This window comes from Pseudorca crassidens, chromosome 8 (genome assembly GCF_039906515.1).
Source record: "Pseudorca crassidens isolate mPseCra1 chromosome 8, mPseCra1.hap1, whole genome shotgun sequence".
NCBI lineage: Eukaryota > Metazoa > Chordata > Mammalia > Artiodactyla > Delphinidae > Pseudorca > Pseudorca crassidens.
The window spans coordinates 16856796-16878785 of NC_090303.1; the positions used below are offsets into that span (position 1 = coordinate 16856796).

A 21990-nucleotide genomic window follows, 5' to 3' on the forward strand; every position below is an offset into this window, starting at 1 on the left:
CTGCTGTCACGTTTGATTGAAACCAGCAGAGATGTGTTTTGGCAAATCTATTTATAATTTGTCTTTCCTTGTAGGGCTCCCCCTGTAATTGAGTTTCCCATCAGGGAGTCAGTTGGAGTTAATGTATGGACAATCTGCTGTGATTGACGACGAATGTCTTGTTAACATTCTCCCCTCTCTTCCACCCACAGAGCAATGCTAAGACTTTTGGTTTAAAGAAGTCAAAGGAAGAACAATCTCTTCAAATAAGAAGATCTTCTTCAAAGGTAGGGGCTTATCTTCTTAAAAGGTTTGAATTAGTAATTGGTTCAAGAAGGGAATTATACCATAAAATGATGTGTTTATGTAATAGTATCGCCATGTTTAATACTGTCCATCCAGAGAGTATGATGAAAGACAGCGAGTAGGGATAATGGTCGCAGAAACATGAATCATACTGCATGTCAGAGAGGATGGATCAAATACACAGGGAAGGAAACCAGCTCTTCACGTCTTTTCATAGTAATAAGATTCTTGTTTTTCTAAATCATGAATTGTACAAAGTTCAGAAAATAGATAGCAGAATAAAAGCATTGCTAGTAAACAATAGGTTTCTGATGGAATTAAAGATTTAAAACGGTAAGGAATTATTTGTAAGAAAGTTTTCTTTTTGATTCAATCATCTATCAAAAATCTCCTGAGAACATATTGTCCAAGTAATACAAAAGTCTGTTTGGAAAGTTTCAGTGTTACTTTGATACAGGCTTTCTGCTTTGTAAATCTCTTTCCCACCCTAGTCCAATTTATATCATTTGAATTATCAGCTCTAGAACAGACTCTGCCAGGCCAATGATGCCTTCTCAAAGGCCATTGAACTTGATGAAAAATATCTTACTTGACGATCTGGAACACAGTTCAGACAACTGTATCTCACCCAATAATAGCTTCCTTAAGGAATTTATGAAAGCATGATTGTTCAGCAGTTAGGTCTCTTATCTCATAGGTTTTATTTAACAAGTAGAGTCCCATGGAATTTAATTAAGAAAAGAAGATTGTAGGCAAGATTTTGAGGTAGTAAAATCTTACAAGATGTTGTCCCTTGTCCTTGAGAAGTCTGAAATTGATCCATCCATATGTTGTTTTGTATTTTTCATGCCTCAGTTGAATTTGCTTCCGTTATGTTGTACTGAAACTAAATGTATATGACTAACTAGTTTTTGTGATGTTTCAAAATCGCGCCAGAAATCCCCAGATCAGTAGCCTGGAAACTAAGGAGGCTGCTTTGTGAATCAAATAGCACACGTTTTGTTCTGCTTGGAGAGTTCTCAAAGTGAAAATGAGTAAAGATTAGCAACATTGCTGAGTTAGATCATTTTGACCAATACCGAAAGAGCCTGAATGTTGTATGAATGGCTCTTTTAATTGAAAGCTCCCTCGTCAACGGAAAATGACTGATAAAGTTTTGATATACCTAGACATACCTCCTCCAACAAGTGTCCGTATTTCATAAAATAAATACACCTGCAAGGTGAGACAACGTGAGAGACCCCTCCATTCTAGCAGGGACGTGGAAGTTTGCCTACACTGAACCACAGTTGTTAGGAACTAAGAATTAGTAGTAACAGTGGTGTCAGCACACACTTTCCACGTCCTTGGACAGCAGTACCATAGAAGTGAGTACCGCTTCCACAAGACTCTTAGGCAAGCAAAGCTTTTTACTAAAAGAGAGAGTTTGTGCACAGGAAAGAAGGCCAGCTCCCTGAGTAGAAGGGGCAAGTTGCTTTTATAACAATAGAGAGGGCTGGTCTCATGATCACTGATAATTTCCACAAATTGTCAAACTTCTTGATCAGCAGCAGGTGGCTCCGTGGTGGCTGGCAGGAACAAGGAGTACTTCTTTGCGGGGAAAGGAGCGCGGCAGAATTTTCTGCAAGAAAGTACCGGAACGGATAAGGATAAAGTTTATAGTTGAGTCTTGTTGCAACTAGGTATACTCGTGAGTGTGACAGAGATAAGGTTCATCTTTTATTCCTGCCAGCCTGGTTTTTGTCTATGGGACTCAGGCCCCCAGGACCTTTGTTCTTTAGCTTCCAAGGCCTATTTTGCTCAAAGCCGTTCCCTGGTCCTTTTCCAAAATGGCTGTACTCTTGTCTTCCTGTCTCAGTGGTAAGTAAAGTGGCCTACCCATAAAACACCAGCACCAGCAGTAAGTGATAGCAGATTCTTCTGTAGATAGCATGTTGTGTGACACTCAGGAGAGGTAGGAAGACCAAAAGACCAGGAGCTTATTTGTAAATGGTGGTTTCTAGTGAAAGGGGGAATATACACAAAGACAAGGCAAGCACAGGGGCCGCTGGGAAGGTGTGCGTGGTGCCCTTGTAAGGTGGCAGCAGTGGGGCTCCATAAGGTGATTCCTCAGGGAGTTTTCCTGGCTGGTTGCATTATTTTCTCATCCATTCACTGCATGAGAGTTCTTTGACTTCAGATCTCTGTCTTCTAGGGCAACAAGTGAAAAAGTTCAATTCTCCCTTTCTCGGTACATTCTTCTCAGTTATCTTCTCGGCTGCACTTTTGTCAGATGACTACAGTGAACTTTTAGTCGTTAGGCTCTAGCAGAGCCACAAAAATATCTCATTTTATCTTCATGGAGGATTGCATCTGGTGGAAACTAAACACTGACTGCCTTCCTGTGTCTCTCACTTGCCTCACAAAGACGCCCTGGAACTTCCTGAAACTCTAAAGCACACTTGTATTCAGAACGTCCTCGGGCTATTCAAGAATTCGGCCTCTGACATTAGAATAGAAAGCGTTTTGGAAACTACTTAGAGTTTTCAGTAGGCTTTTCCATGTTCGCTAGCGGGCTGTGGTATCCGAAAGATGTGGGCAGCCAGAGCCATGGTCTGTGAAGCCTCACCACACCCCACATCCCTCTGTCTGGAAAGTGCTACCCCTCCCCGTGTCCAGTTGCATGTGAAAACTGCGTTCGCGTTCACCAGCAGCACTAATGTGTAAGTTCTCTCCAAGGAAAATCTGCCTTCTACCTGACTTGAAAACCCTGAGCTGAAATGTAGGGACAGTTAATGGTGGAATTGTTATAAGCAACCCGAGTTGCAGGGGGCACCCCCCAAAATCACTCTGAATACTGGTTTTCTGCTCTCGCTGCGCTTATGTAGGTTGGGTCCTGGTTGTAACCGTGATGAGTCTGAAGAAGCGTCATGCTCGTGCTGTGCCTTAAAGCACGTTCCCATTGGGCAAGGTGTAGAAGAGGGAAAATCTGGCAGGTTATTGGAGTTACTTAATGATTGTTTTTGGTTGATGATTTCAAAGTTGTTCTCTCCCTTGGACTCGTGGTACTAACTTTTTTAAATGATGCAGATGTCTTAGGAGACTGGTAGTTCTATTCTGAGTAGATAACAGTAAAACTGGTAACAGTGAAAAGACTTTCTCTTATGACTAAGTTGATTTGTAAATGAGAATCAATATTTACACAGTAGTCCAGCTGGGACTACTGTTTTGGATACTGTTTGACAGTATAGAGATCTATCAAAATGTTGTCCTACAGGATCATTTTAAGGCTTATAAGTTTCATTTCGTGTTTACTCGACACCAGACAAACCTAGGAGACAAACGTCATCCACAAAAGGAATACTTGCCTACGGAACTAGAGATGAAAAGCTCATCAATAAAAGCAATTACCCTGAATAAATAAATAAATAAAAGCAATTACCCTGGGAAGCCCAGAACTTCCAAAAACCAAGACAGGGACATAAATCTAAGCAAAGGATTTTATACCAGTTAAAATTGGGGTATTGAATCAACTAGAAAACCGGAACAATCTTTTCTGATACTTATTAACTTCCTCCGTCTTCCCCTGACCTATGATGAGGGCAAGCTCTAGCTTTCCACTCAGTGACAGCATCTCCAGAAATATTACTGAGCTTGGACCGTCCCTCCCCTGTGGTCCCGGCAAACTTCTTCGTGGAATGACAGCTCACTAACAAAGAGCAGCATTCCTGGAAGCCGAATGAGAGGGGATGTAGGTTCTTTCCTTCCATCCCGGGGTACTGCTCAGTTTTCCATTTCTGTATGGAGTCTGAGTAACACCCTGTGACCTGGAGTCAGATGGAAGCATGTGAAATCCCATGGACAGTGTTTCTGTAGGGAGGTTGAGTTATAATACACTTCCTGATCTTTATCTCTGAGTCATTACGGCATCCATGATTGAGATGCCTCTGTTGATCAAGTCCCTTCTGCCCCTTGCATCCTGTCCTCGTGATTCTTATGGGACACAACCATTTTCCTCTGGAAATCCACCCTATCTGCCTCCCACTGCTGCGGGCTGCTCAGTTTGGTAGTTGTCTCCGGAAGAGCTGTGGAAAGGCGTCTGAAGAAAGACATCAGCATCCTCTGTTGGGAGATAGTGGGAGGTGGGTGAGAGAGTGATGGGAAGGGTGGCATTGTGTCCTGTGGCAGTAGCAATCAGTGCTGGTAGTCAGTAGAAGGAATTCTGCAACTTGCATGCATCCCTCCCCTCTCCTCCCACTGTGGTCCAGTGGGGAGAAATACCTGTTTTGGGACTAGAAGGAGGACATTGCCTGAGTCACCCCAGTACTGGATATGTGTAGCGACTTAGCATTTATACACCAAAGGGCTGATGGGATTATCTTTACAACAGATACTTACTGGATCGGATTTGTTTTCCCTGCTGCACTTTTGGCTTGCAGCTTTTAAATGCTTTCTAGGTCATCAGAATTAGAACTGGTGACAAGATAAGGCTGGATCAGGGGAACACGAACTTTAATGTGGGGGGCTCACTGAAGGACTGGAATTGGACCACCGGAGAGGGGAGCCACTGCCCTGTGACCTTGGCTCCCAGCAGTAAAACCGCTACTGAAATAACTCTGCCCCTGGGAGCACATTTATTCAAAATGATCATAGTAAAGGGCATCCCTTATTCATTCCGAATTATGATATTTACGTTCAGCATTCTCATTATCAAATCAATATTTTGCTCCCCCTAACCTACTGAGTGAGATGCTCTGAGTGTTAACAGTACTGGAAAGCCTTAAATGCTCAGGTCCACAGAACTCTGAACACACAAAGGTAGGTTTGTGTGCCCAGGTTCTGAAGGTGCTTTATCAGATCCCTTCCTCCCAGCATCTGGACATTTCTTCCGGGGCTGCTTCTGGAGGGAGCCAAATCCTGGCAGGACCGTTATCTAGGGAACTACCCAGGAGGAAAATGAAGCCCAGTGTGGATCAGAGGCCAGGCCCAGGCCCCTGCTGGGAATGCAGTGTGTTGCCGTCACATCTGAGTGCAGACACAGATGCTTGGACTTTTTTTTTTTTTTTTGCTTTGCTTTGTTGTGTTTTATTTTGTCTTTCGTGACAGCAATTCGTTTTGTAAGGCAAAGAAAAAAAAAGCTCTTAGAAGGATTCAAGTTTTCATATCTGCAGAAGGCATTTCTACAGCTTTTGTCAAACTTAGCTGGTCTGTAAAGCGTCTTTGTTTCTGGTTGACTGTTGCAAAAAGCAAGTCCATAAACTAGCACGCATCCAGGAGAGAATGATTTCTATTGAACGAGTCGAGTGGGATATGGTGCATGGGGCCAGTCCTGAAAAGGGTTTTGTTTCTTGCAGCATGGTGGAAATTCACATTCATGTTGCTGCTGTGCGTTTGTTAGCAATGCACGGTGAAACAATGGGGCATGCCAGCCGACTGGGCGGTGTTGATTAATGCATTCCTTGGACGTGTTGATTAATGTGTTCCTGCGATGCCTCCTCAAGCCGAGGCTGCACCTGAGGTGTGCGGGATGTGCCGTCTCACCGGCTGTGTGTCGCTCACGTGGGCCCATTTGCACATGGGTCTTCCGGGTGTATATTTCACACCAGCGCCTTTGTAAATAAAACCACAGATCGAGGAGCTTTTTTACAGGAATATTCTCCTCTGGCAGAAGTGTTCTATGTTAAATCTAGCAGGAACTCTATAAAACTGTGAGGTTTGTAGAAGGAATGGTCTTCCAGCTAAACGTAAATCCTTGATGCCATCTGTCTGTCCTATGGGCAATCCTGCCCTGACTTTCATTTTTCTTCTTCTCAAAGTTTTTGTAAAGAAAAAAAAAAGCAGAAAATACCTATGGAGTACAATTTTCACTTGAATAATACAGAAAGAGTTATGCAAAGGGCCAACCCATTAGACATTTGGTGAACTTGGCAACTTAATTGGAAATCCACTCTTCCCAGAGGCAGGGATTGCCATCATCCGGGCCAGGGTAATTCTGTTTCCAGTCAGCTTCATTCAGGGTTGTGACGTTTCTTGCTGTATTATGAATTCCCATTAAACCACTTTTTTTTTCGTAGCTTGTTTCCAAAAAGTCTCATCTTGATGGGGTTCTGCTTGTCTGACGGTTTGAAAAAGATTTGTGTTTGAGAGTTTTTATTTGTTTAGTATCTCATACTTGTTATTTGAGACATAAGAATTCTACTGCTACTTTTAAAACTTCCTGACCCCAAAATTTTCAGCAAGATGGCAAAAATGATGAGAAAGCCATGTTCTAAAATGGTGAGAGAAGGTTTGAGCATCAGAGAAGTGATCCAGCAGTGCCGGCGTGGTGGGTGTTACCACTGCGTCTTGAGGTTCCAGCTATAGCATTTTAACAAAGGAAAGGCTATTTAAGAAAAAAAAAATTTTTTCTAAAAAAAGCGAACAAGTTCATTCTGAGCAAGAAGGAATTTTTATACATTAGAGGATTCATGTATGGAACAATTATATAGAGAAGTAGTGGTGTCACCAATATCCTATTTAATAATTGGCATGAAATTAATGGTGAACAATGACATTCTGATATTTTCAAGAATAGGATTTGAGTGAAGATTCTTTATTCCATTTAGACTTAGCAGTGACAAGACCATTCAGAGGTCTACTTCGGAAGGTTCATAGAATACATGACTTCTTTTATTTGATTAATGACATCTAACCCCCAATTTACTATTACTTTAAAATGCTTAGTTATGTCTGCCTTACAAGGAATATTTGTGGAAAAATAGTAAAATATTTAAGTACTTCCTTGGCAGGCATACATAAGCTCCTCTCTTGGAACTCAAGGTACGCAAAATACGTGTTTAAGTCATTATAATACATACTTGATGTGAAAGACATATTTGGGGAAACTCATCTTATTTGATTTTCACAGAACCTCTAATTATATGATATGTTTAGGAGAGAAATGCACCAAAATAACTGCCTAAGAGGGAGTTCACATTTGTGATTAGACATGCGTTTTCCTGGTTAGCTTGAATTCTACAAGAATTGAAGGGGTAAACAAAGAGAAGCAGCGAACATGATGAACATTTTTCTGCAAAGCTCTTGATACAGTACTGAATAAAAGCCTTGCTGACAGAAGCTGTTAGCCTTGTGAAGGAAAGGCCATAGGAACAGGTTATGAAAAGAGAGGATGGACGGCAGAGAACAATCTACATGGAGAAGGGGCACAGAGAAAATGGTTCCTGTCAATTTCTATTGTATTTATTTTTTTTGTCAGTAAGCACAGAGAACGTGGCGTTAATGTAGTTTCCGAAATGGCTTTGTTTCCCGGGGCAAAAAAAAAAAAATCTGAGAAATAGAATTTGACAAATATAACTAGACACAGCTACCATATTCAAATTATTCAAATGAGCTGAAAAATATATCAGTCTAAGTTCAAAGTATGTGTAAAGTATTTCTTCATTATGTAATATTTCCCTCTTACAGAGAATCCAACTATAGATATGCTTTAATATTTTAAAAAGGTCTTCCAATTGGTTTCTTGTGCAAAATAATAAAAAGCTTTCTTACCTAGAGGAGTAGGAAAAAATAAGTACGTCTTAGACAGCCTCTGGCACCATCCTGGGTACTGAGTTCATGCTCTATAAATATTTGTTGAGTTGAAATGAATACTTGTTATATACCAAAACCAGAAGTCATCCCTAGAGAGAACTTTGCCCCGAATTTTCTCTCTGGGTCTTTCCGTTTGTTGCTGATGGTTTTTGACCACCCAGAGCAGCTTTATGGTAAATACATGACATAAAATTTTCATTTTCCTGAAAACAAACCTTTGCACACTAGGATTTTTCTTCTGTAGAGCAACCCCCAAGTTTAGTGAGGAAGTAGATTTCAAGTATCTATCTTATAATGGACTTGCTGATTCTGTCCAAATTATTTTTATTACTGAATCGTAGCTGCCTTGATTCAATACATACAGGAGGGGCATGCAAAGATCTTTGCATAAAGGGGAAACAATTGAAAGACTTCCTTTTCTAAAACAGATTTTCCTCAACTGAGAGTCAAACATAGCTCTGCACGAGTAGGGTATTGAATCACCACTGAATGACTTATGGGACCATTGCCCATACTTGAACCTAGAATCTCACCAATATTTCACCAATAAATCAAAGTTTATTTTGGAGTTATTTGGGTTTCATTAATACAAATAAAATACTAACCTATAGGACCTACATATAGTGCCTATAGGTTGACCATCTTCATTATTAAACATTACTGATTGCTTCTTGTGTATAGGGAGCTATGAGAAGTTCTGATGATGTAGTCTGCATTGTAAGATATGACTCTGGCCCTTCTGTGACTCACACTCTTTAGTTGCATAAATATAAATCAACCGTTCACCTACACACGTATGTACTAGGTCTACGCGTAAAAAAAAAGCACAGAGTAGCATTACTGACTGTTAAATGTGTGGGAAAGGCTGAAAGTGCCCTGGGAGTTCAGAGGAGTGGTGACTACTACGTACTGAGAGGCTAACAGAGATTTATGACCACTTTGAACTTAAACTGTTCATTGAAGGAAGAATAGTTCTAAGACTAGTTCAGAAAAACTAAATTGAAAAGAGTAGATGTTACAGTGGGGGAATGGCAGCCTTGAGGGGGATGGGAGATAACCATGGTGTTTGCATCGCCAAAGGACAAAATAAGTAAACCAATTTAAAGCAGAAGGTAGACCTAAGATGTGGTTGAAAGTGGCTTTGGAGAGCTGTTTGTTCCTTTCTTCCTTTTTTCATGAATGAATAAACATTTATTCACTTGTCCATGAGCTACTATGTTTCAGACACCCTCAAAGAGTAACAGGCAGGGCTTCCCTGGTGGCGCAGTGGTTGAGAGTCCGCCTGCCGATGCAGGGGACGCGGGTTCGTGCCCCGGTCTGGGAAGATCCCACATGCCACGGAGCGGCTGGGCCCGTGAGCCATGGCCGCTGAGCCTGCGCATCCGGAGCCTGTGCTCCACAACGGGAGAGGCCACAGCAGTGAGAGGCCCGCGTACCACCAAAAAAAAAAAAAAAAAGAGTAACAGGCAGGCTATACTATACATGACAGGTATATAGCACAGTTATTGCAATATGGTGTAATTAGTCCCAAAAAGGTAAAAATAATACATATATATATATTTATGTGTGTGTATATGTGCGTATAAAGGGATATGGTGATACAGAGGCAAATGTGACAGCTCTGCGTGGTGGCATCAGGAAAATCCTTGAGAAGGAACATGAGACGCGAGTAGGCATCTTCTGGCAGATGTAGAGAGGGACATTCCAGGGAGAGCAGATACCACTAGAAGCCTGGCGGTGGGTACACTTGGAGAGCTTGGTACGGTTGAAGGTGGAGAAGCTGGAGGTGCCGTGAAGGCGGGTTGGAGCCAGGAGTCTGGGGTAGGTTGTGGGATTCCACTTCAGGATTTTGAGTAAGGGAGTCACATGATTAGATCTGAGTTTAGAACAAGTACTCTGTCAGCTGTATGTAGAATAGATGGGTGAAACTGGAAGCCGGAAACCAGTAAGAGGTGAGAAATGAGAAGAAGCAAGAGAGCCTGACCTAGGATCCTAGCAGAGGGGACCGTTTACAGTGTATTTGAGTGGACCTATATGCCACTCAGCAAAGGAACAAAGAATGAGGGAAAGCAAGTCCTGACCTTTGGCTTTAGAGACTGGGTGGATGGTGGTGCTACTGACCGGAATAGAAAATGCAGAAGGGCTGCTTTTGAGGTGAAGAGGGAAGATTCCGTCATGATTTTATTGCATCTGAAATACGTCTGATGGTGAATATACTGTACTGAGTCTGACTTAGGTTCAGTTATGAACCTGTTAAGTTCCCGAGTGAGAAGTAAGGTGTGCCCACCATTGTTTCGAGAAAGTTAATTCGGCATTGGTGTTTTAGGAAAATGAAAGCACATTGAAGATGAGGAAAGCTGTTAGGAAACTCTCTGTATAGATGCAAGAGAACCGAGATCCCCAAACAAGGAGAGAGGCTGCAGGCCTGGTGAGTAGAGATGCCAGAGAACAGCAGCCCCTTGCCTTTCATGGTTTGGAGCTTCTGTCGCATGATTCCATGAGTACAATCCTAGCTGAGCCATCTCTGCCTTAGGTGAGTCCTATCCCTGGAACTCAGAGAACTGGGTTGGCAGCAGTGATACCTGGTCCTCCCAGGCTGTCCTCAGAATGAGTACACTTTGTTTGAAGAAGGGGACCGGTTACCCGTGGACCACGTGTGAGGAGAATTAACGCCATCAATCATCTTCAAGAGAATAACTGCCTGTAGAAACCACAAGGCCAAAAACTCTTATTAACCGAGCGGCCTAGAATGTATACAACTCAGACTGAAATGACTTTCTCAGAGAATGATCTGAATAAAGAAAATTTTGCCAAGGGCAAATATAAAGGAAAGCAAGTACACAGCATTCCCCAGGGTCACTGGAAACAGTTCTTGAAGCAATAACATGGGACAATTTGTCATTATTACTAACACACAAATTTGAGTCCAGTGTCAGGGAAAAGAGCTCCATTGTTTTGTTTCTGTTGTTACGTTCATGGTGGGGTTTTTTTTTTTTTTTTTTGTCCTGTGATAACTATTTGGAAAGGGTGACCAGTTAGATACATGCCAAATGACTGAGGTGGTATTTCCATGAAACGTTTCCATTTTAATAATTCTTTCAGATTTCTAGATGAAAGACAGTTTAACCCTGGGGCATATGCTAAGATGAATCACACGTCTCAGAAAGTGATGCGTTGGCTGCAGAGGGAATTCATGTGTACTTTTGGACACATTCTGGCATAATTAATGCCCCGAATCATAATTTTAAATGCCCAAATCATAATTTATATTCATACATTTTTCATTTTGAACTTCTAGGTATTTCTTAATCAAAACTCATACCACTGTCCATTGATCGTCCATTCAGCCAATCAAATGGAAAAGAACTGTAGTTTTTTTAAAAATAGAAAAATTATCTAATTTCCCTTCTACTTTTCATGTGCATAGGATAAGCAGAAAAAAAATCCCAGATCTGACTTGGTACTCCTTTCATTTATCCCAGACACATGGGATGGGCTAGTGAGTGGCCATGTGTTCATGCCACGGGGGCACCCTGCTTGTTTCCTTCTGTAGCTCAACTGGTCCGGTCCTTTTGTTGCTAATAACCTCCCAGGTGCCTGGTACCAATTCTTCCCTAGTTCTAATAAATCAGAAAAGAAAATGAAGAAATTCTAGGTTGTAAAGCCAGACCTGATGCAAATTTTGCCTGGTCCGTTTATTTAACTTCTATTTCGTCCTGGCCTGTGTGCCTCAACCAAGGAAGACTCTTGCCATTCATTTGCCCCCTTCCTGTTTTACTGCTGCTCCTTGTTTAGCGCAACATGGAGCTAAGTCATGTTCTCCAAGGATCTCATCTTACCCAGGACTGCAATTGTCCTTTGCTTCTGGGTTTTGTTGGCATATATGTACGATATGAGGGCCTTTATGGAAAATAGCTGTTTACTGTAAAAATAACATCTGGGAGCCTCTCTGGCTGTATTCCATAAAGACAAGTTTAATTTCATATTATATATTTTAATGTCTTCCCAATGGTGATGGTACTTCTTCAATATTTAATAAGGTAAAATTACCAATGTTATAGTAACAACTGAGAATAATCAGAATATGCCCTAAGCAGTATTTTTTATATCAATTTTCTTTCTTCCTTCCTCCCTCCTTCCCTCCCTCCCTTCCTTTTCTTTCTTTCTTTTTTTTCTTTCTGTTCATGCCTATAAAAAAGCCAACAGAAGTTTTGGGAAGGATTAAATTTGTATGTAGACAGTAACAACTTAATAGTGGAATTGAATATTCCCAGTGATACCTATTCTAGAAACCATTATGTCCTACTTTTAATAATAGTCACCATTTAGGAAGCTTATTCAGTGCTAGACATGTTCTAAGCACTTTACATGTTTTATCTCATGTTATCCTCACAGTAACCTGTTATTATCCTCATTTTATAGATTAAAAAAACTGAGGTACAAAGTTAAATACATTGCCCATGGACACACAGCTAGTAAATGGTAGAACAGGGGTTCAGAACCCAAGTGAGTCTAATTCCAGAGCCTGTGTGCTTCACCACCACACCTCTGCTTGGGCAAGAGAGGTGCCCACCAGAATGCTCGATTAGTTAATAAGGGACGCCCTTGGCCTTGGGAGTTCTGGTCACGGTACTGTGTGTTCATTGACAAATAAGGCCTCATAGGGGAGTCAAAGCTATTACCCTTCTGCCCATTCCATCAAATAATAAATCTAAAGGCTGTCAAGGTTGTTACACTGCACCTGCGGTGCTAAATATCTCTCCCATGTTCATGCATGTTGTGTAGAATAAGTGGGTGCTACAGAAAGAGAAAAATTCTAGGCCAAACAATATAATATGGTTAGGGATGCTTGCCTGCCTCAAGGTAGTACTACAGTAGTTTTGGCCATTCTTATCTCTTGTGAGGCTGATTCTATCTGAAAAAGAAGTTCTTGGAATTTTAGTGTCAGTGTGCTTTGCTCACAGCTATGACATTTGTCCACATGAATAAAAATAGTCACAATTAACACTTGTTCTTTGTACCTTGTCACCACTCCCCATCCAGCCTCTTCCCTCCCAGAGCTCTTCCACAGGAACCCAAGCCGTGTCTTATCCACACAGGATTTTGAAGGCACCTAGTTCTACCGCTTCTCCGAAATGACCTGGCCAGTGCTTTAGATGTGATTTCCCACTCTTTTCCCTGCCCCCTTCCCATCCTAACCCAGTGTTTGTGTTTTAATAGAAGGATCTGGAAAATAGCTTGAAGATATAGAAGAAGGAACAATTAAATCTTATCATTAGACTCAAGTAGTAAAATTCCAGGCAGAGGGTTTATCCTTTTTGGCCAGAAGAGCCCTGCCCCACAAATTCTGAAATCAACACACAGTAAAACTATCTACTCATAAATCTCCCACCCACTTAGATTATAGTTATTTCAGTGGTGCCTTTTAGAGAATGATCATGATAAATGCATACTTTTTTGTTTAAATATGACCATTAGTAATAAACTATGGCAAGTCTGGGATTAACATATACACACTACTGTATATAAAATAGATAATCATTGATGACCTACTGTATAGCGCAGGGAACTTACTCAATATTTTGTAATAACCTATAAGGGGAAAGAATATATATATGTATAACTGAATCACTTTGTACACCTGAAACTAACACAACATTGAAAATCAACTACACTTCAATCAAAAAAGAAAAAGATTTTTGAAAAAGTAATAAAGTATGGCTTTGCAACCTGCATTTTATTTAAATTTGTATTTAGTTTTTAAAGTGATCTCATTGTCAAATGTTTCATTCTAGAGAATACTCAGTTTTTTTTATCCTAATTAAGTTTGTGCAAAGCCCAGACTCTTACCCTGACTTCACTTTTATTCCTCTCCCCCGCCTCTGCTCTCCGTACATTGGCCCCTTTGCTGTTGCTTCAACAAGCCAGCCTTGAACAAAGGCCACCTCAGGGCCTTTGCACAGTAGTTCCTCAGTCTAGAACACTCTTCCTGCATGTGTGCCCATAGCTTGCTCCCTCCTTCAGGTCTTTGCTTAAATATCACTTTCCGGAGAGCCATTTCCTGATCCTCTGGTAAGCAAGTGTACCTGTGTGTATGCACACACACACATGCACACACACGCATACACATATGCACACACATGCACACACACACACATGCACACACACACATACCTGGGAACCCCTATCTCCCTGTCTAGTTTTATTTTTTCCTCCATAGTACTTACCTTATAAACTGTATAATTTACTGTTTATTTTGTTATTATCTGTCTCCCTTCACTAGAACATAAGGTCCGTGAGAGCAAAACCTTTTGTCTGTTGGGCTCATTAATATACCCCAGCACCAAGAATACTGCCTGGCATGTAGTAGGTGCTTAATTTGCTCAGTGAATGAATTAATGAATGCAGTCTTATGAAAGTTTAAAGTTCCAGCCCTTTGTCAGATAATGTCATTAGCTAAAGAAATTCCACCTCATTTTTGTGTCACACTCTGATTTCCCAAGGTTCCATAGTGTCACGGTTTAGTACTCGGCTCACTCACAAATTCTGCTCGCAAGAGGAGAGGGTGTTGTGGCTTTCCATTGTTCAACGCGGAGGTGGAGTTGGAAAACAATCAAAAGAAATGTTCCTCTCATTTATTTGGAGCACATGAACAAATCTAGCATTTGTTTTTGAGAGAACAAATGTTCTTCGCAAAGAATAGAAACTGTTCCCCAAATCTTTGAAGTATGTCAGTGATGCTTTAGCCAGTAGCCGAAGAAGCAAGTCTCCTAGTGACAAACATGGGCTTTGTTGGGATGAAAGCGAATCATAAGTTTACAAAAACTGATTGGGCACTTGGCTTGTGACTAATGCCTGGCAGAGACACAGAGGAGGCCCTTCACTGGCCCAGCCACATATATTTTAAGTAAAGACCCTTGTCCTCAAAGAAATGTGATTCTTTTTTTTTGCCTAGTGTTCTCTTTTGGATTAAAGTAATGCATTGCTTGAGATATAAATAACATTAAGAATTGTGCCAAAGTCACAGCAGTTTCTCTAATGGTAGAGGGAAACAGATTACTTGGGGAGAGGGATTATCATTATTTACTTTTTAGTGTTCTTTTTTCAATAATTCATTTAATTTGCTAGTTGTAAAAACACCATAAGAATCAGAACAGTGTTCCTAATGGTCTCCCAATTGCTGTTTCTGTGATTTGTGGTACAAACATTGAAGTCACTGTGTCTCCTATCAATGCAATAAAAAATCTTCCTCACCTCCCAGGCCTGCCCTGGATGCTGCATTGATGGAGTGATTTCAGGATGCTAGGAGTCTCCCATAATCCCCCTCTCTCTTAAAAGCATTTCCCAGCCTACTGGCTAATACTTAAACTTCTCCTGCTAGAGTTGGGTTTCCTTAATTCACCGCTATATTTATTGAGCTGCTACTGCTTCAGTCACGTATCAGACACAGGATTAGTGTCCTGAGTCACCTGTATACTCTCGCATAAGCTGGGGACTTTAAGCTTTGATCTCTGCCGAAATGAAACCTCTGAGGTCTCATCTGTATGCAATACTTTAGTGGTTCCACGTTTTAGCTCTTTCTTGGGAAAGATATCAGGATACTGAATACCTGAAAGGAGAGAGAAAGGTTAGCACCTGTGTAAGAAAAGGTACATAACTGGAAGGTACAAGAGAGAAACTTTCACAGCTCTAAGATTTTACAGAGGCCCAGCCTTACCCATTGGTTACAGGGGTAAAAGGATGCCAGTTACTTGAAAACCCATGGTTCCCTGAGGAGTCATCTCGTTTTTTCCATCCTCTCTAAACCTTGAAGTGTGTCAGAGACTATCAGAAGAACTGCTAATTTCCACCAATAACTGTGAAACAGAAGTAACTGTTGCTTCTTGCAAACCACCTCCAGGAAGGCTGCACTAGCTCCATGCTTTCCTTCAGCGGGTTCAGTGGAGCCCTGTTCAAACAGAGTGATGTGCAGAATCCCAGGACATAAAAAAAGAGCTAAGCTGCTCCAGATCCCCTCCCGTGAGCCTCTCCTCAGTGCCCTGAAGAGGCTCTGTCCCGTGATGCTATCCCCTGGCGCAGGACACGACCATAGTGGCACTTGGGCGGTTGTCAAGTGCTGTTCTCCATCCATGGAAATGGGCAGTTTAGGGTTGTTTTCAAGTGCACAGACTCAGAAGTCAGACAACCTAATCAGACACTGTGAGTCCTGGCTGTGTCAGTATCAAGTAAGGAAAACGGAGAAGAACTTAACTGCTATGGGCCTTACTTTACTCATCTGCAAAGTGAGAAAACATCCCACAGTTTAGGAAAGAAGTACCAGGTTCAGAGTAAGCCCTCAGCAGAGAGTAGTTATTGTTTTAAAAATAAACAAAACTCAATCCCAAATTAGGAGTTTGGGATCAACGTATACACACTGTTATATATAAAATAGATAAACAACAAGGACCTACATATATATATATACTATATATATATAGTATAGCACAGGGAGCTATACTCAGTATTTTATAATTACCTATAATGGAAAAGAATCTGAAAAATATATATATAACTGAATCACTTTGCTGTGTACTTGAAAATAACACAACATTGTAAATTAACTATACTTCAATTGAAAAAAAAATACCTCAGTCCCAAATGATATAGAATTCTTTAATGTTTGGGGAGAGAAAAGCGAAATTAGTAGATTTAAGACCTAGAGGGGTGGGATAGGGAGGGTGGGAGGGAGACACAAGAGGGAGGAGATATGGGGATATATGTATAGCTGATTCTCTTTGTTATACAGCAGAAACTAACCCAACTTTGTAAAGCAATTATACTCCAATAAAGATGTTAAAAAAAAAAAGGGATGAAAAATGTGAGTGTCTAGCAATCATTTAATCCCTTTTCTCCCTCTCAATCTCTGTTGTAATGGCTCATTCTGTCCCAGTTTATATATGGGTAGTGATTGTGGCCCTGGTTTGCTATAGACAAAAAGATTCTTCTGTATGATTATGCAGATGTGGATTTCAGGGATGCTAATGTAATGAGCCGGAAGTTAATGAACAGGAAACTGAACAGGAATGGGGCAGGCCACTTGGCACCAGAGATGGCTTCGGGGCAGGAAGTCCAGAAAAGGGGAAGTGATTCAGAAGACCAGAAGGGTGGGCTGGACATGGGGCTGCTTCTGGACTGGCTGAGAGCAGACCTGACTGCATGCTGAAGGAAGTACCCAAGTACCCATCCCTCTCCTTACCCCAGCAAATCAGGTTTGTGACGAAGTACGCAGGTGCTTTCCCATCACACAATGGTCTGCGTGCCATTTATTGTGAGCCCTTGAATATATGTATTTTGTCCTGTTGACTCTTAGTTTAAATGTTCTGTTACCCAGAGAGATTATAGATTTCTGCAGGGTGGGCATCATGTCTTCTGCTTTACATCCCACTCCCGAAGGGTTGCCACTTAGCAGGTATATTTGTATAAGGCCAAGTACAGGGGAATATGGAAGCCACTTTAGGTATTTTAAACAAGGGAATGTGTTGGAAAGGCTGGAGCTCCAAAAAGAGAGGGAGAGGGGTTGGAGGAGCAAAAAGGAAGAAGAGGTGATACCTAGATGAGAAGCAGCTAACATGCCTGGGCTGGAGCCCATGAACCCACTCTAGCTGCTGCAAGTGGGTTGGAGATGCTTACATTTGATCCTGGTTCTGCTCAAGAGGTATTGTCTCTAACAGGGTTGGAACCAATAAAAAAGTGCTGGGCCTTTCTGGCCTGCTGCAGTCCAGAATCATAGCAGCCCTACTGCTACTACAGCAGCTGCCATCAACTGCCTCATTTTGAACCAGAAGAAATAATCTTCTGTCTTTATCATGCTTTGGTATTGCCCACCAGGACCTCCAATAAGCAAAACCGAATGAAGAGACAGTTGGTCAAGGAGCATGGAAATACTGTTTGCAAACTCCTAGCCCCAGTAGGATGAAGTGTAGTGGGACAGGTGTGGGGCTGAAAGGCAACCAATCGATGATTGACACACATGTCATAATGGAAAGAGTACTCGATTTAATATCTGAAGATCTGGAATCAAGCCCATATCTAACACTCAATGGTCATGTGATCTTGTGCTACTTAACCTCTCTGAGCCTCAGCTTTCTCGCTTGTAAAATGAGAATAATAATAGTACTACCTCACAGAGTGGTTGGGAGGACTAAATGAGATAATGCATATGGAAAGCATTTAGAAACGATAAAGACCTATGTGAATGTTAGTTACTGGACCTGTTAGCAATTACCAAATTCACTGCTGATGAGACAATCATAAGGGCTTTTTAATGTGGACTTCCCTGGTGGCGCAGTGGTTAAGAATCCGCCTGCCAATGCAGGTGACAACGGTTCAATCCCTGGTCTGGGAAGGTTCCCACATGCTGCAGGGCACCTAAGCCCGTGCACCACAACTACTGAGCCTGCACTCTACAGCCCGTGAGCCACAGCTACCGAGCCTGTGGGCTGCAACTACTGAAGCCTGCATGCTCTAGGGCCCGCGTGCCGCAACTAATGAGCCCACATGCTGCAACTACTGAAGCCTGCACGCCTAGAGCCCATGCTCCACAAGAAGAGAAGCCACAGCAGTGAGAAGCCCAAGCACCTCAACGAAGAGTAGCCCCTGCTCACCACAACTAGAGAAAGCCCACATGCAGCAACAAAGACCCAACACAGCCAAAAATAAACTAAAAATTTTTTTTTAAAAAAGGGCTTTTTCAACCCAATCCAAAAATGGGCAGAAGACCTAAATAGACATTTCTCCAAAGAAGATATGCAGATTGCCAACAAACACATGAAAGGATGCTCAACATCACTAATCATTAGAGAAATGCAAATCAAAACTACAGTGACGTATCACCTCACACCAGTCAGAATGGCCATCATCAAAAAATCTACAAACGATAAATGCTGGAGAGGGTGTGGAGAAAAGGGAACCCTCTTGCGCTGTAGGTGGGAATGTAAATTGATACAGCCACTATGGAGAACAGTATGGAGGTTCCTTAAAAAACTAAAAATAGAACTACCCTATGACCCAGCAATCCCACTACTGGTCATATACCCTGAGAAAACCATAATTCAGAAAGAGTCATGTACCACAATGTTCATTACACCTCTATTTACAATAGCCAGGACATGGAAGCAACCTAAGTGTCCATCAACAGATGAATGGATAAAGAAGATGTGGCACATATATACAATGGAATATTACTCAGTTATAAAAAGGAATGAAATTAAGTTATCTGTAGTGAGGGGGATGGACCTAGAGTCTGTCATACAGAGTGAAGTAAGTCAGAAAGAGAAAATCAAATACCATATGCTAACACATATATATGGAATCTTAAAAAAAAAATGGTTCTGAAGAACCTAGGGGCAGGACAGGAATAAAGATGCAGACGTAGAGAATGGACTTGAGGACACGGGGAGGGGGAAGGGTAAGCTGGGACGAAGTGAGAGCGTGGCATGGACATACATACACTACCAAACGTAAAATAGATAGCTAGTGGGAAGCAGCTGCATAGCATAGGGAGATCAGCTCAGCGCTTTGCGGCCACCTAGAGGGGTGGGATAGGGAGGGTGGGAGGGAGACGCAAGAGGGTGGGGATATGGGGATATATGTATATGTATAGCTGATTCACTTTGTTATACAGCAGAAACTAACACACCATTGTAAAGCAATTATACTCCAATAAAAATGTTTTTTAAAAAAGGCCTTTTTAATAAACTAGAAAAGACTTCTGCCAGTGTCGTGATTTGCTGCACGCACTTAGACTTCCTTTATGATACCGAAAAATTACTAAATTGGGGGAGATGTGAGACCACTGGTACTTGTGAATTTAGCAGATTAAAAAAAAATTTAACAATTCTCTTTTGATGGGTCACATTCAAAGATAAGCAGCTGAGCCCTCTTAGCAGCAGGAAGGAAGGGCAGCAAGCCTTGGGTTACACAAATGAACTTATTAAGGGGATTTATAAAGCCATCTAGTTAATCAGAAAGGAGGGGAGTGAAAAGAGCCTTTCTTAGCCAAGCCAGGATCACCCGCTGGACAATTAGAAGCACAGTTTTCATTAGACTGTTGTAGTCCTCGGTTGGGGTCAGACCTGTGAGCTAGGATACAGCTGGCGGGTGGAGACAGTAAGGCTGTAATTAATCACAAGGGGGTGGAAACCGAGGATGAGGCATTTACATCCTTTGATTTTGAATGGCCCCTGTTCCACTGCATTAACCCGCAGTGCCTATATTGACCCCTGTTAGATTTCTGTGAATTGTGGCGTGTTAGGGCTTCATTTACAAGTTGCCAGTGGAGTTGTTTAGGCAGTCCATTGATTCTGGCCTTGATAGGATGAAGATTGGGTTTAATTTCTTTAGGATATTTTAGAGTAAAATGCTAGTTCAACCAGTGTAGGAGATTAGTGGTTTTAGCTGTTAATATGTTTTACACCAGTAGTAGTGACAACAGCTGATTCTTTCTTGATGCTTTCTGTGTCAAACACTGTTCTAAGTACTATGCTAACTCGTTTAACCTTCCGAATAACCCTATGAGGTAGGAACTGTGATTCCCTATTTTTACAGATGAGGAAGTTGAAGCACACAGACCTGAAGTACCTTGAATAAGTCACAGTTAGGAAGTGGGGAACCTGCTTTGAACCCAGAGCAGGCTGGTTCCAGTGTGTTTTCTCGACCACTAGGAGGCACTGTCTCTCGAAAATGGAAACTTCTTTCATGTCCCTAATTGCTTGGCCATTGTTCACTTAAGTAAATGTGGCATATTTAACGACACTAATTTCTGTAGAGAGATCACACTCCTGAATTAGCAATCAGTTCTCCAAGACTCAGATTGCATCAGTGTTTTGAGATCGTCTTTTCTGATGTTGATATTATTTCAGTACTCTAACTTACTGAGAATTAACTTTTGATACATTTTCTTCACAATTAAAGAAATTTATTACATGAAAGTACCAGAATAGACACCTGGTGACAAGAGAAACTTGGACATGTGTTTTTCAGGTAAGGAACCAGTCCCAAGGAGACCCGTAGCTACTTAGTAGCAGCCCAAGGTCTAGACAGCATCTGGCCTTGGACACCAGCCCCAGACTTCTAACCACACAGCACTTTTAAATTAGTTGCTACCACTTTTAAAACAGTTGATTTTATATAAAAATTTGTATTTCTGCCTTTTAAAAAGAATCAGGTGGTCTTACAACACTGGGTGTGTATTTCCCTGACAACAGCGTGCTGGAATTGTTAGCAGTAGGCCTGCCGCTGCCCAGAAGGCAGTGCCTGAGTCTCTATTCTTCCACTGGGTGGATTCATTCATTAACTACTTGGCCCCATTAAGCATTTTAGTTTGAGACCATTAGTTCAGAACAAAGATGTCCTGATTCCAATCAAGTCTTTTTACAGGACCACATTGATCATTCAGAAAATTACAGCTATTTACAGTTCAGATACTTTTTAAATAATGTTTTAGTTAAAGATTATAATCAGGTTTCAGCTCCTCTTATGGGGTGATAAAGTTGTGTCTCTTCATTTCCTCCCCTCCCCTCCTTTCCTCTTAAGAATGTGTGATGATGCATTAGTTTCATGCAAGGTCAAAAGAAACATTGATCATTCTCCTCATTTACGTGCAATAAATAGATACATGTATAACAAATATATTTAAAAACTGCTGATACACCAAAGAAGATATACAAATGGCAAATATATGAAAAGATGCTTCATATCTTGTCATCAGGAAAATGCAAATTAAAACAAAATGATTTTATGGAACCACAAAAGACCCCAAATAGCCAAAGCAATCTTGAGAAAGAAGAACAAAGCTGGAGGCGTCATGCTCCCTGATTTCAAACTATATTACAAAGCTATAGGAATCAAACAGTATGGTATTGGCATAAAAACAGACATATAGATCAATGGAACAGAATAGAAAGCCCAGAAGTAAACCCATATATGTATGGTCAATTAATGTACAACAGAGGGGCCAAGAATATACAAAGGGGAAAGGACAGTTTCTTCAATAAATGGTGTTGGGAAAACTGGACAGCCACATGCAGACGAATGAAACTGGACCACTATCTTATACCATACACAAAAATTAACCCAGAATGGATTAAATACTTGAAT

General features: G+C 41.3%; 1 protein-coding gene across 20 annotated transcripts in view; it reads left to right on the forward strand.

Annotated features, from left to right (window-relative positions):
- Positions 1–21990, forward strand: part of NRCAM (neuronal cell adhesion molecule) — a 320573-nt gene that overhangs the window by 155069 nt on the left and 143514 nt on the right. For all 20 annotated transcript variants that reach the window (XM_067745908.1, XM_067745914.1, XM_067745919.1 and 17 more), the window contains exon 3: positions 192–266. The gene's annotated coding sequence lies outside the window, so the exon portion shown is untranslated. The remainder of the gene's footprint in view (positions 1–191; positions 267–21990) is intronic.